A 15985-nucleotide genomic window follows, 5' to 3' on the forward strand; every position below is an offset into this window, starting at 1 on the left:
CTGCAATCAAACAACAGATACGGTTCATCCAGCCTGCCTAGGTTTTCTTTTTCTTTTTTTATTTTAATGAATCACCATGAGATATAGTTACAGACTTACAAACGTCCATGATTGGGTTTCAGTCAAACAATGTTCGAATACCCATTGATCACATGTCCAGGTTTTTTGCATGTGATTCTGCACATGAAAAGTTTCAGTTTTGAAGGATTTCAGTTTTTACATACAAATTTCCACGTGCGAACAACTTTCCGTTTTCCACATGCAGAATTCAATGGGCTCATCCACTCACCCATCAGTTATGGATCATAAAAGAACATGTTTAAGGTGCTGAGGCTGGAGACCAGAATATAGATGCCTGGTCCTTGACTTCCGCTTTCCACAGATAGTGGAGGAGTCACATGCATGCAAGGCTGAGTATAACACACATAACGTAATGTAAAAGCCATGTAATAAAATGATGCAATGATTGGGGTAAGTCTGGGAATGGCGCTGGGTGTGAGGTGGGGGTGGGGGAGGGATACTTGATGGTTCTAGAATAGCTGAGCGAATACTTTTGAAAGGTGATCTCAGGGCCAGATAGGGTGTTTGTCTTGCACGCAGCCCACCTGCGTTTGATCCCTGTCATCCTACAAGGTCCCCCAAGCCCACCAGGAGTAAACCCCGAGAACCACCAGGTGTGGGCAAGGATACCCTATGCAGTGCCTGGGATTGGCCACGTGCCAGGCCTTAGGTGCTGTTCTCTCTCTCTGGCCCCTTCACAGACTTCTCTCAAATTCCTACCCCCACCATCGGTCCAAGTGGCTGTGCTGAGTCAGTCACCCCGAGCACTTTGCTAGTCCCCACCTGGCCTGTTTTCCCACAACGGAGGATTTTGGTTTAATTGCCCAATGAAAACACACACATACATCACACCCACTCTCTCTGCTGCTTCCCTTCTCCCTCGGCAACCTACATTCCCATTGTGTCAGGAGACTGGAAAAACAGGAAGGGGTCAGGCGCTTGTCTGGCTCATGGTTTAATCCCCGGCGTCCCATTGGGCCCCGGAGCACCTTCAGGAGTGAATTTGCACACAGAGCCCGAGTAAGCCCAGAGCACCACTGGGTGAGGCCCACCTCCAAATAAGTAAAAATATTTAAAAATATACTTGCCCTTCGATCTCAAGGCAATGAGTCAGATTCCTGGTGATGCCCACTTGTGCCAACCTTGGTGCTGCCAACTCTGCTGTCTGGGACCCCCGGCATCATAACAAAGTGTGTGCACACAGCCAGGTGCACGCAACCCCTCCCTCTTCCACCAAGTGAGCACAACTAGAGGATGTGTGAACTCTGCCCCAATCCCAAACGTGTGTGAGTGCCGTTGACCCCATGAGCCACGATCCCCCGAGTTTCTAACACTATAACTGAGTGTGTGTGACTCTCATTATGGCTGTAACAACAGTGACAAGGGGAAGGACGGGGAAATAAAATAAAAGGAAGTTGGATCATGTCACCCCTGACCTTGTAGAGGGGCTCCCCATCTTACTGCATGTAAAGAGGCAGAACTCTAGGGGCTGGAGAGATGGCACGGTGGGTAGGGCACTTGCTCTATATGCAGCTGATCCTGGTTCTATCTATGGTACCATGCATGGTCCCCTGAGCACCACTAGGAGTGAACCCTGAGCACAGAGTCAGGAATAAGCCCTGAGCACCACCAGGTGTGTTGCCCAAGCCCTCTCTTTCACTGAAAGGTAAATCCGGGAATGGGTGAGAGAACGTTTCCACCAGGCAGCTAAGCCCCTCCAGGCCTCCCCTTGCTCATGAATGTTCCTCCCATGTGCAGAGGCCAGGCTGGCCTAGCCCAAATCTCAAGGGACAACTGATCCTTCTAGAACACTCTGAGCAGCTTGTAGCCCAGCATCTTTGGGCTTGTCCCCCAGCCTGGACCAGCCATCCTCCAGAGAGCCACAAAGCTTTCTCTTTGCTCAGACAGGTGGCCTCCAGGAAGCCTTTCTACATTCTACACTAAATAATCACCCTCTCAAATCCTCATATTCCTCTGCCCCAGCTTAATTTTCCAACATGTACCACCATCGAGCTTAGTCTGCAGCGCTATTGACTGTCGGTCTATGCCGCGGGAATGTGCCGGGCTCCTGGGGAAGGACTGTCCCTTGAACAGGGGTAGACGCCAGGGACAATCTCGCAGGACTGACTCTGGGGATGGGTGGGAGAATCTTTCCTCAGGGTCAGGTGCACCCTTTTGGGTTCCCACCATATGTGGCAGCCTGGAGGTTTGAAGGGGTCACCGGTGGTGGAAATCTTTTTTCCCCCTTAATTTTATTGAATCACCGTGAGATGGTTACAAGCTTTCATGTTTGGGTTACAATCCACAATGATCAAACACCCATCCCTCCACCAGTGCACATTTCCCACCTTTCCCATCCTCCCCCTGCCTCCATGGCAGACAATATTCCCCTTACTCTCTCTCTACTTTTTGGCATTATGGCTTGCAACACAGACACTGAGAGGTCATCATGTTTGGTCCATTATCTACTTTTGGCATGCATCTCCCATCCCAACTGGTTCCTCCAGCCACCATTCTCTTAGTGATCCTTTCTCTATTCCATCTGCCTTCTCTCCTCTGCTCATGAAGCAGGCTTCCAGCTATGGGGCAATCCTCCTGGCCCTTGTATCTACTGTCCTTGGGTGTCAGCCTCATGTGTGGTGGGAATATCTTAACAGCCTGTCCCCTGTCCAGGCTGTCCAGGACCTGTGTTGTCTACATTCACTCCATAGTCTGGCACGATGAGTGCCACATAGTACACACACACACACACACACACACACACACTCCATAAGCCATCCGAGGAGAAGACCTCCTCCCCATGGTGTCATCAGAGTTGGCCTGGGAGAGATGCTTAGGGAAGCTGGGTTGGTGGCGACCCGCCTTCAGTTGACAAGGCTCCAGTGGGGACTGCACAGGGGAGGTGACGTGTCCTCCATGACAGCTCGCTGAGTCACAGATCTGGGAGCATAGAGCCTGGGCGTGCCACTGCGGCCACATTCCCACATGCCAGGGCCCACGGGTGACAGGTGCCCACTGAGTCCACACACAAGCATGAACCCAGACAGGGTAGCATTTATGGGGGTGGGCAGGGAAGAGGAAGTGGTGGGATACCCCACGAAGGCAGAGGGAGGGGCAGGAGGGTGGGGTGCAGGCTGGGGTTGGGGCATAGGCTGGGGTTAGGGCATAGGCTGGGGCTCAGGTACAGGCAGGGGTTCGGGTGGAGGCTGGGGTTCAGGTTCAGGCAGGGGTTCGGGTGGAGGCTGAGTTTGGGTAGAGGCTGGAGTGTGGTGCTCCATGGAGATCCGGCTGCTCTGGGCACAGAGACACCCATGAGGTGTGCTTTGGGCAAACCTCCACCATGCCATCTGTTTAGGCGGGTGCACAGACCTCCCACATTCGCCCCTTGGGGGCCCAGAGTGTGGCACAAGCTGCCCTGCCTGGACGGTGGCTCTGGTTGAGGTCAGTGCGTGCTTGCGGGGCAGGGGGTCAGGCAGCTGAGAATTAGAGTCTTGACCTGCCCACGCTGTGGAGCATATTTACTGGCTCAGTCCACCCGCTGGCCACACAGCCCAGCCCCCGCCCCGCCCAGCCTCCCAGGAACCTCTGTGCAGAGAAACGGTCCCGAAACACAGGCCAGGCTCCTGTGGCCTCCCTTTGCCCAACTGGCTCCCTCTGCCTAGGGCCCAGAGGCAGAGGAAGACGGGCTGTCCTTGCCTGCCACCTGTTTCCACGCTCCGCTCTGTTCCAGGACCTCAGGTCCCACATTCTGCCCTGCGCCCAGATCTCCTGCTCCCACTCTGCCCTGCGCCCCGACGGCCCAGGCAGTACTCAGGGGGACGGCACCCCTCCCAGAGACCCTGGTGGTCCAATGGTTCAATGCAAGGGCCCAAGGATGTGGTGCTGGGGGTTCCCCTGAACCACCTCAGTGCTGCTCAGGCTCTCCCAGGGTCACACCCTGACATCCTCAGGGTCCATCTATTTTTCTTTCATTTACTAATTAAAATACCATGGTATAATTATTGTTCATACTTTATCAAATATTTTGCATAGAAGATAAGTCATGCAAAAATGAAAATAATTGCCAGGATGACTTTTTAAAATTAAAATTTGTTTCCCTCTTTTGTTGATTGAGGTTCTGTGACTTACAATACCATTACTGATAGTTTCCCATAATTGGGGAAAACTAAGCTTCTTTCCTTCCTCCCTCCCTCCCTCTCTCCCTCCCTCCCTCTCTCCCTTCATCCCTTCCTTCCTTCCTTCCTTCCTTCCTTCCTTCCTTCCTTCCTTCCTTCCTTCCTTCCTTCCTTCCTTCCTTCCTTCCTTCCTTCCTTCCTTCCTTCCTTCCTTCCTTCCTTCCTTATTGGGCCATACTGGTGATGCTCAGGGTTTACTCCTGGCCCTGCACTCAGGAATCACTCCTGGCAGTGCTCGGGGGACCATACAGGATGCCGGGAATGGACCCCAGGTTGTCCGTGTGCAGGCAAGTGCCCTGCCTGCTGTACTCTCGCTCCGGCCCTTGGATGCTTATGTTCTTGCTAATTGCCTCTCCTTGGAGAATATACAGATGAGGAGGGCAGAGACCTGGTACCTGTCCTAGAGCTTGACTCTGAGACTCAGACATAATGAAGGCCAGCAGGTGCTAGCAGAGCACGTCAGCTAATGGGTGAGAGCAGCAGTGGCCTTGCCCCACTCGACCTTGTACCGCACTTCTGGGTAGAGGTGAAGCGTGTGTTCACCAGCAAGACGGGCACCTTGCACGGCAGATGCTGACTTGAGTCCTGGGCCGGGCTGGGGAGGCTCATGACTGAATCATGGGGAGAATGGGGGGTGATGCTCAGAGAAGTATCAGTAGAAGGCCAGTGTGGTAAGGGTGCTGAGGGCAGAAGGTGGGAAGGCAGAAGTTACTGAGGGCAAGTAATGACTATGCGCTGTCAGATACGGGGGTATTTCCTCTGTATTTGGGCTGTACAGGGCAATCTCCAGAGAGAACCCGGCTGGATAGAGGGTGGGATGTGACTCAGTGCCTTGCCTGCGTGAGGTCCTGGGTTCAATTCCCTGCACAGCATGGTTCTCCTGGCATCCACCTGGGAGGAGCATCTGAGCACCACTGGTGTGACCCCAAAACCAACCAACCAATTCACCAAATCAACAAGACCCCCCAAACCCAAAAAGCACCTGGTGGTGGTACTGGGGGCCAAACCAAGGATAGGTGAAAAACAATCGAGGTGCTGACACTACTACAGGAATCCCAGAAGACTGAGAGCCTAGGGCAAGGAGGGGCCGTGAGCGAGGACTGTGGGGTGCAGGGCTCTGCGCATGGGCAGCTCCACTTTCCGGAATGTTCATGTCAGTGGACATCAACAACACCTTCCCTTCCTTTGGGACAGCCGCCGGCCAGCCTAGCTGCTGTGGCAGCAACTTCCTTGAAGTGTTAGTTTTCCTGGGGGTGGTCAAGGAATCTTTTGACTATGTCCAAACACTCAAGTCCTTTAAACCAAGGGTATATACAACTGTTGCCCATGGTTGTATATGGCCCACAACTATTTTATCTAACACATTTGTTTTTGTTTTGTTTTTTTGCTTTTCAGGTCACACCCAGCGATGCACAGGGGTTACTCCTGGCTCTGCACTCAGGAATTACTCCTGTCAGTGCTCAGGGGACCATATGGGATGCTGGGAATCGAACTCGGGTTGGCTGTGTGCAAGGCAAATGCCCTACCCGCTGTGCTATTGCTCCAGCCCCTTATCTAACACATTTAATCAGCCAATCAGACTCAAACCCAACCCTGTCTATACAGAGAAAAGGACAACGATAGGCTGTAAGCCACATTTGGATAATGTGAAGGAGAAATGGGCAATGCACACAAAACTGAAACCAGTCAAAAGGGACAAGGTGGGTCAGGGCTAACCAATGCAGGAAAAGCCTCTGACTTGACTTCCCTCCATCCTCTTCAGGTTTATGCTGCACAAATTACTCACCAGTGGGCAGTTCCAGCTTGTCTTATTCTACCTGCTTCAAGTGATGGTAAAGTTACTTATTTAATAAGAGCTATATGTGGGAAGGGGGTTGTTTCCAATGGGAGGCAAGGGGTGCCTGGTCCAAAGTGGGGAGAGGAGGACGACGAAGGGAGTGAGGGCCAACTCCTGGCACCTCGAGTATTTATTTCCACATCACCAAAACGGTGAGGTCATGCTGGTGAGTGGCATATTACCAAGGCCAAGAGTTATAAAAGGATGCATCATGCTGAGGCAGGCAGGGGAGCAAGTTTTTAACAAGAGGAAAACATTTTCCCAACCCTGGAAAGCAGGACCCAGTAGCCGGTGTCCATGACATTGTATGCAAACTAAGGTCTGATGCACAGCTCTGCCCCGGACGTTTGCTAATTCATCTACTGACTGGCCTATTAGATTAGAGATAACTGAGAAAAGTTCCGGGAAGTTTCAAAAACAACCTAAGAGGGCCGAAGCAATAGTACAGTGGGTAAAGCATTTGTCTTGGACGTGGCCGACCCAAGTTCAATCCACCGCATCCCATATGGTTCCCCAAGCACCACCAGGAGTAATTTCTGAGTGCAGAGCACTGGGTAGTACTGTGGCCCCGTGACAGCGGGCACAAGTAACGTCTCCATTGTGAGATTTCTTGTTACTGTTTTGTGCATATTGAATGCACCACGGGTAGCTTGCCAGGCTTTGCCTGTGCGGGCGAGATACTCTCGGTAGCTTTCCAGGCTCTCTGAGAGGCACGGAGGAATCAAACCCAGGATGGCCGCGTGCAAGGCAAATGTCTTACTCGTTGTGCTATTGCTCCAGCGTTGGTGGTATAGTGGTGAGCGTCACTGGGTATGACCCAAAGAGCAACAAAATAAACAAACAAAAAACAAAAAACAATCTAAGAAAATGGAACCTGCACGTGAAGGGTGATTTCAACAGGGACAAAGCACTAAAAGGCAAAGTAGAGATGTTACTTGTAAATGGCACAGTGACTAGCAGACATTTTAATTATTTTTTGGGGGAGGGGCTGGGACACAGCTGGCGGTGCTCAGGGCTTATTTGTGGCTCAGTGTTCATGGATCACTACTGACAGTGCTTAAGGGTAAATGGTCCTGAGGATCAAATGGGAGTGGCCATTCGCAAGGCAAGCACCTGTACTGTCTGTCCAGCCCACATCAGGGGACAACGTTAGCACATTTTATTTATTTATTTTTTTATTTGCTTTTTGGGTCACACTCGGAGATGCACAGGGGACACTCCTGGATCTGCACTCTGAAATTACTCCTGGTGGTGCTTGGGGGACCCTTTGGAATGCTGGGAATTGAACCCCGGTCAGCCTTGTGCAAGACAAATATCCTACCCACTGTGCTAATGCTCCAGCCCCGATTAGCACATTTTTTGGGGGGGGAATAAAAACAACAAAATCATTGTAGATATTGCCATTGTCTGCCACCCCCTACCCCTCTTTATAGACATGAGTCTATATACAGTCAAAAGGCCAAATGTCTGGTCCAGGCACCCTGGAAGTCACCCTGGAAATCAACCCCCCTCTCTCTCCCACAGGAATGAAACCTTGTGTACCCAGTTCCTAGTGTTTGCACCTATAAACTGTGTTTTCAGGTAATGACAGGATGACTGCTCGGCCTCTTCATTCTCACCTGGGACTTGGACAGAGCCTTTGCCTGAGGCCATCTTTTAGGTGGAAGATCCGTAGAGCATCTGGAAATTTCCAATCACCCAATGCAAATGCCTATGTATGTTTTCGGGCCACCAAAAGAATATTAAATTCCCTTGTGGCAACCATCTTGGGTAAAGGGATTGCTAAAGTGGTGGACGTCAGCGGAGCTCAGGAACTCCACACGATACATCAAAACACATTTTCTCTTTCCTCTAGAGATTTTATGAGCGGATAAAATGCCTGGGCTCTAGACATGGATTGCAGGTAACTTTCAGTGAGTTGCTTGGTCAGGAGGATTAATGGGTAGGGGAGGAGAACAGCCCTATCAAACAGAACGATGACTCCTAAAAGGTTAAGTAATCTGTCTGACAAGTAAGGGCAGGGTGATTGCTTTTGAAAAGGGCTTCAAGGAGATCTGAAAACCTTGCCAACAAGTTACCTAGTTTTTTGGAATTTGTTTTGCTTTGTTTGTTTTGCTTCTGAGGAATTGCTTCTTTCCAAGATTCAGAGTCTCCAAATTCATTACATTTCCCTGCCGATCTAAGGGCAAGCTGGCATTTCTGAATGGAAGCGGCCTTTCCCTGAGTCATTTGAGGATGGGGAATAAGAATTCTGGTACAACTGAAATACTTCCGGGACTCACATATTGACTCACTATTATTGCTCATCCAGGAGAGAGATTTGACAAACTGCAAAAGTGGATTAAAGGAGAGATGAATTAAAATAAAAATAAGTTGATTTCAAAACAGAGGCCAGGCTGGCCCAGGGATGGCTCATGGCAGGAGTACCTGCCTTGCAACTCTGAGGCCCTGAGTTCGGTCCCAGGGACTGCCCATGTATGCCTAATGCAGTCCCTGCATTTGCAAATACCATCCCCACATATGCCGAGTGCAGCCCCCATATATGCTGAGTGCAGTCACTGCATATGTTGAGTGCATTGCGCGTGTTTGCCAAATGCAGTTCTGGCAACTCTGTCATCCGGGGTCCCTGGCGCCACATCAGAGTATGCGACTCCAGCACGGACAGGTGTACATGAGCACCACAACTGACAATGTGTGTGCACGGTGGTCAGGTGTGTGTGGGAAAACCCTGTCATCAAAAGAATAAGGACTAGAGGTGGATAAAAACAAGTGAGCTTTGGGGGCCAGAGAGATAGTACAGTGGGTAAGGTGCTTGCCTTGCACACAGAGCTCAGTCCCTGAGACTGTACATGGTCCTTTAAGCCCTGACAGGAGTGATCCCTGAGCATAGAGCCAGGAGCAAGCCTTGTGCACAACGAGAACAAAGAGTATAACTTCAAAAAATTAAGTTCAGGGAAGTTAAAGAAGCCCAGACTATAAAAATATTTCGATGCAAGGATGAGGATAAAATGTATGTAAAAAGTCTGCATCTAGAGGACTGTACCACGGGTAGAATTCAAAAGGTTCAGCACCCCCTTCCCCATGGAGTTGCATAGCAAGATCTCTTTTTTGACTTTTAGGCCACATTTGGCAGTGTCAGAGCTTATGCTGTGTTCACAGACCACTCCTGGTCACGCTCAAGAGATTGTATGTGGGGGGCTGGAGCGATAGTACAGCGGGTAGCATGTTTGCCTTGCATGTAGCTGACCTGAGTTTGATTCCCAGCATCCCAAGTGTTCCCCTGAGCATTTCCAGGAGTAATTCTTGAGTGTAAAGCCAGAAGTAAACTCTGTGCATTGCTAGATGTGACCCAAAAAGCAGAGAGAGAGAGAGACAGAGACAGAGACAGAGACAGAGACAGAGACAGAGATAGAGACAGATTGTATGTGGTGCCAGGGATTAAACAGCGTAAACCACAGGCAAAGCAAACTGCCTACTCTCTTTCCCACCCCATCCAGCAAGATTTCTCAGGACCAGAATCTTGAAGGTTCAGTCTTCCCTTCCCAAGCTTCGTGCTGAACACAGACAAGTTAAACGACCTGGCTAGTGGAAGGCGGTTACTGGGGCAGGATCTAGGTCACTGACTGGATTTTTGACAGAGATCTCAGCAGTTCCTCCGTCCTAACCCCACTGATGGAGAGATGGAGAGAATCTTCCCCTGGGCTGTATCCTCCGGAAATTGGAGGTCAAGACCAGGGCTGATTCTGGAGAGGCCCTCTTAGCATCCCCAGTGGAAAGATTTCTCCCGCGTTCCACAGAACACCCCTCTCCTCCTTAACACTAAACACATCTCTTGCCTAAGGCACCTTCGAGTGACAAAAAAGCAAAGATCCAAAACAGCAAGCATGACCCAGAAATACCAAGGCAGCCAGAGTCACTCACAAAAGGTGACATCTGGCTGTTTAAGGTGTCCTACCAGATCTAGGTGATCTCCAGCGGGACAGCTGTCCTGTCCCCCCCGCTGGCAGAGCGTCGGAGACAGCCGTGGTGGCAATCTTTACCTGGAGCAGAGGAAGTATCCGAAGTCCGGCAGCGCCTTCTTTCCTCTGCCTTTGAAGTCAGGGTGTTCTCCCTTTGAGCCGTGAACTCAGCTGCTGCAAGGTTAATTAAGACTGAGTCACCTCCTTCTGGATTTTGTTTTAAATGCCTCTTTCAAAATGTGATACACAGTTGCTTCACTTCAATTACCCAATGGCATGAATGAAGACTCTAGTCTCTACCGAGGTAGCCGACAGTGCCACCTCTGTATTAATTACCTCCCTGCAAAACACACACACACACACACACACACACACACACACACACACACACACAGCCCTACACGGACACTTGTACTAGGGGTTATTATGAAATCGTTACGGCTCCTTCACCGAAGTGAGTTAAGATTTCTATTGTATCGATAAAGTTGTTTTTTAAAAAAGGTGACTTGAACTAGGAGAAATTGCCCTTTCTGGGATTTAAACCCATCTCTCCTGGTCTTGCAGGCAGTGGGTGCTCCCAGTGATGCCCAGAACACCCTTTGAACTCCTGGGGCTCAGATTCGGCCTGAAAGCACGAAGCTGGACCACCTGGCGAGCCTGTTACCATCCTCATCTTTCAGGTGGAACTCTAGACGACCCCACGGCTCAGAAGCTGATTGATGTCCTGCTTTCCTGGCATCCCTTGGCTATGGTGTGACTTGATATCTGTGTATTCTAAACCCCACCCCCCCCGCTCACCCCGGTGGTTTATCATTGCATTTTGAATGACCATTTTTATCGATCCTTTTCTGGGTAAGACAAAGTGACCACGGCCCAGGTTTCCAGGGCCATCTTGGGAAAACCCAGGAAGATCCAGCTTGGAAGGTCAGAAGAGCAGGTATGTTCACTTGATACTGCCTGCACGGCCCACAGCTTCCTGGGTATCTTTAGAGGGGGGTGTGGAGTCAATTTACACCGAGATTCGTGGGCTGAAGAGGTAACGCAGAGGTGAGGCATTTTTGTCTGGCTCGTGGCGAACCCCACATTGACTCCTAGCATCCTATAGGGTTCCCTGCGAGCTGCCAGGAGGGATGCCTGAGCACAGAGCCAGGAGTAAGCCCTGGATAAGACCCAACTTCCACCCCCACCCCCCATAAAAAATATAGGGAGGCCGGAGAGACAGTACAAGGGGTGAGACTTTTATCTCGATCGTGGCTGTGGTACCCACAACTGTGGTTCAAATCCCCAGGATATGGTCCTCTGAGCACCGCCAGGGGCTATGCCTGAGCAGAGTCTGAAATAGGCCCTGTGCACCCCTGGGTGTGGCCTAACAACCTCTCCACCCCCCAGACCCCCCAAAAGAAAACCCTGAGTTTCCTTAGAGTAAAATGAGACTAGAATGAGCACTACCTCTGGGTTCTGGTGGGGGAAAAGGATGTGCTCACTAAGTTGTTTTTCCAGGAGACGGCCTCAGACACGCACAGGAGGGAAGCTGGCGCTGCTGGGATTACAGCTCCCCACCCTGGAGGCGGGAAGTCAGAGATCCGCGTGCCAGATGCAGAGTGTGGGTGAGAGCTGAGCCCTCCTGCTCCCAGCCTGCTCCCCGTGTCCTCATGTGGGGGGCAGGGGCTCCCTGGAGCCTCTCTTCCTAGGGCACAAGCATCTCCCCACCCACTAAAACCATCACACAGGAATTCAACCTAGGAATCTGGGGGAGACACTAACCTCCAGAGCCCGACACTCACCTCTGAGACGGTGCTCTTGAAACTGCTCAGTGCTCTAAGTTTCAATCATCCGTGTGGTCCTTGGAGAATCACTTCTTCTCCGTCTCCATAGAACAATCCGGTAACTCAACACAGTATTGGGCGCCCACCGGTGTCAGGTCCTCTTCAGCGAAGACAGAATCCCAGTCTGCTGGAGTTTATGTAAGCAGAAATGTAGAGAATGCTGTGTGGGCTGTCAAGGAAATCAGGGCCTGTGGCCGGGAAATGGCCTTGTAAGTGGCAAAGCGACATAATGGAGTGGTGTCAAGGGCTGGCTTCCCAGCTTCGAAAGGAGCAGGAAGGCTTTGCTTGTAAAGTGGCGCATATCACGGATCATAACGTCAAAACTGAGCTGACAGTTGAGCAAGCAAAGCACCGAGGGAAAAATGTGGAAGCCAGAGCAATCATGGGCCAGTCGGCCTGGAATGGAATAAGGGCAGGGATTATTAGGGGCAATGGATAACTCTCTAGTTGGGGGCTTGGGAGTGCACCCCACCTTGCAGGGGTGGGCCAGGGCTACTCTTGGCCCTGGGCTTGGGGGTTGCATCCAGTACTGCTCTGGGATTGAACTGTGACTGGCGGTGAGTAGTCTTTCTGGCAAAACTTGATGAATTTACTTAGGTTTTTGATTTTTGAGCAACAACTGGTTATGCTCAAGGGATCACTGCTGGTGGGGGCTCAAGGGGCCATGTGAAATACTGAGGATCAAACTTGGATCTGTTGTGTGCAAGGCAAGTGTCCCTCTGGCCCCTGTGGCAAACCTTTACAATTGTATTATGTTAGGGCTGGTGAGACGCTCAATGGGCTCAGTGAATGCTGGGGTGTCATCCTTGGCATCACACGGTTCCACTAGCACCAAGCACTGCCAGGTGTGCCCCCAAAACAAAAACCAAAATAAATGAACAAAAAGTTATATTGTAATTATTTTGGTGTATTAGGGGAAATTATACAGAGCTGGGTATAAAGATGAGTTACACAACAGTGCTCTCTCTCTCTCTCTCTCTCTCTCTCTCTCTCTCTCTCTCTCCCCTCCTTAACTTTCCCTGCTCCCCACCCTCCACTCCTGCTTGTTTTTGTTTCATTGGAAAGACTGATTCGTTTAATATTGACTCCAGGTTGCAGCCTCCAGTGCTCAGGCCCTCTCCTGGCCCGGTGCTCTGGGGCTGGGCCTGGCGGGGCTCCATGTTTCAGATTGTTCAGCTCTCTGTTCTCTGTCAGAAGAATTTAGGTCTTACTTGGCTCCATGTTTGCTTCCCATATTTATGGACCAACTGCAGAGGATCTGCTAAACTTTGAAGGCAGCAGAAAACCAGAAAATTGCAAGGTCTTGTCTTATTCTGATACAAGAAAGTTTGACTTTTGTCATAAAAGATCTGACTTAATATCTTAGGTTTTCTCCTTCTTCTCTCGCCCTTCCTTCCTTCTCTCCCACCCTCCCCCTTCTTTTGTCTCTCTCTCTTTCTTTCTTTCTTTCTTTCTTTCTTTCTTTCTTTCTTTCTTTCTTTCTTTCTTTCTTTCTTTCTTTCTTTCTTTCTTTCTTTCTTTCTCTCTCTGTTCCTTCCTTCCTTCCTTCCTTCCTTCCTTCCTTCCTTCCTTCCTTCCTTCCTTCCTTCGTTCCTTCCTTCCATCTTCCTTCCTCTATTTCTCTCTTTTTCTTTCTTTCGTTCTCTTTCTCTCATTCTCTCTTTCCCTTTCTTTCTTTCTTTCTTTCTTTCTTTCTTTCTTTCTTTCTTTCTTTCTTTCTTTCTTTCTTTCTTTCTTTCTTTCTTTCTTTCTTTCTTTCTTTCTTTCTTTCTTTCTTCCTCTCCTGGCTCTGCACTCAGAAATCACTCCTCGTTATGCTCAGAGAACCATATGGGGTGCTGGGATCAAACTCAGAGATTGAACCTGGTTGGCCACATGTAAGGCCAGCACCTTAACCTGTGTGAAATCTTCCTGGTCTCTAAGAATGTTCTCTTTAATTCATTATTTCGTATCTGTTAAGGCAGCTGAAGCAATATCCTAATAAATCCTCTGATTTTAGTCATCTTTCAGGTTCTACTACATTTGTCTCTGTAGCATTTCCCCTAGAGATTCCATTGACTATTGCCACTGTCCTCCCATTAATAATTTCTTGGTTGTCAGGAGTTTCCTTATGGAGCTTCAAGTCCGATTTTATGGGTGCTAAGATGATTTTAGCTCCTGGAGGATGTTTGGTAAAAGTTAGTGACAACTCCAGTTCTCATAGCTGGTGGTGTTGGTGGTAGTCCCTGGAATATTTGGACAGAAGCGGCTAAACATTCTGAGAAATTCTTTATAGACAAAACTATGAGGCCCCAAATGCCAATAATGCTAAGGCAGAAAAACCTTGATTTCTTTTACTTTTTTTTCTTTTTGTTTGGTTTTTGGGTCACATGTGGTGGCTCTCAAGGTTTACTCCTGACTCTGTGCTCAGAGACTACTCCTGGCAGGCTTGGGGGACCATGGGGTGCTGGGGAATCAAACCTGAGTCAGTCCTGTGGTCTAATTTTTGTTTTCTTTTAAATTTTGGTCTTTAGGCTACACCTGGCTGTTCTCAGGACTTACTTCTGGCATTATGCTCAGGAATCACTTCTCATGGTGCTCAGGAACCAAAACTCAGGTCGGCTGCACTCAAGACAAGCGCCCTACGCACTATATTATCTCTTCGGTCCCAAGGGAACCCTGATTTCATCTATATTTAATCTATACTCCACATTAGATCTCTCAGATGGGCCCTTTGTTAGACTTATGACTTCCTATCAGCTTTGAAACAATCTTCCCTTATCTGGATATCCCCAGAGAAGCAACCCACAGGCTTGCTTTGGAAGGAAGGAGTTGGAACCCTGAATCCCAGCCTCCTCCGCAGCTGTTCCAGCCAAGGGACCAGGGACCAGGGAAGCTCTCGGGAAGCCTCGGGTTTTGCTGGTGCTGGAGGCTGCAACAGCGAGTGGCACCTGCAGGGGGCAGCCGTTCCCCAGTGGTTCCTGGAGCGGTTGGGGCGGGGTGCTCCCAGGGTGGGTGGGGCGCGGCAGCAACCCCGATAGCGCCGCTTCCTCCCTAGCCAGTTCTGCGTGGTTCTGAGCTTCATTCCTGAAAGCTTAGCCTGCAGCCACCTCTCCAGTCCTCTTCATCTGCTGTCTTTTTTGTTTTGCTATTTTGGGCCACACCCGGCAGCGCTCAGGGCTTAGTCCAGGCTCATACACCCCGGATTCACTGCTGGCAGTGAATGGGACACCATAGGTGGTGCCGGGGATCGAACCGGGTGTGCTACCTGCAAGGCAGGTGCCCTGCCTGCGGTACCACTTCTCCATCCCGGGAGTTTGGTTCTTCCTGGGGTTCTTACCAGCGGTGCTCAGGGGACTGAACCATTAAGTGCCTGGGATCCAACCGGGGATCGCAGCTTGCAAAAGATGTACAGTCTTTTGAGCGCGATTTCTCTGGCTCTTTAGTGTCCTTTTAATAATCCCAGTCCTTTCCTGTTTAGTAGTCATCTTCCATTGCTCAGATATAGAAGAGGGATAATGACGCCCCTGGTTAAAATGTTCTCCGGGTTCACATTCTAGAATATGTTCCAAATTTAAATCTTAACTTGATACTTAAAAAAAAAAAAATTAGGGCCCACACCTGTCAGTGCTGGGGGCCACCAGGGCCACTTCTAGCAGTGTGTTGTGGTTCTGAGGTGCAGGGGAGCCAGCTCCAGGCTAGCATGTGATGTACCTTAGAGTCAGCTTCCCAGCCCTCCAGGCTCTTTTTGGTTTTGTTTTTTGTTTTTGCTTCACTCGGTGGTGCTCAGGGGTCACCCATGGCAGGGCTTGGTGGTGAATCGAATGGGGTGCCAGGTTTCAAATTCTGGTAGACCACATGCAAGGCAAGCACCCCACTGACTTCACTCCTCTGTAATCTGCTGTATCACTGTCATCCGGTTGTTCATTGATTTGCTCGAGCAGGCTCCAGTACCGTCTCCATTCATCCTAGCCCTGAGATTTTAGCAGCCTCTCTTTACTCGCCCTTCCCAATGGTGCCGCAATGGAGGCTCTTTCAGGGTCAGGGGAATGAGACTCATCATTGTTACTGTTTCTGGCATATCGAATACACCACGGGGGGCTTGCCAGGCTCTGCTGTGCAGGTAAGATACTCTTAGTGGCTTGTCAG

Source organism: Sorex araneus, chromosome 10 (genome assembly GCF_027595985.1).
Source record: "Sorex araneus isolate mSorAra2 chromosome 10, mSorAra2.pri, whole genome shotgun sequence".
NCBI lineage: Eukaryota > Metazoa > Chordata > Mammalia > Eulipotyphla > Soricidae > Sorex > Sorex araneus.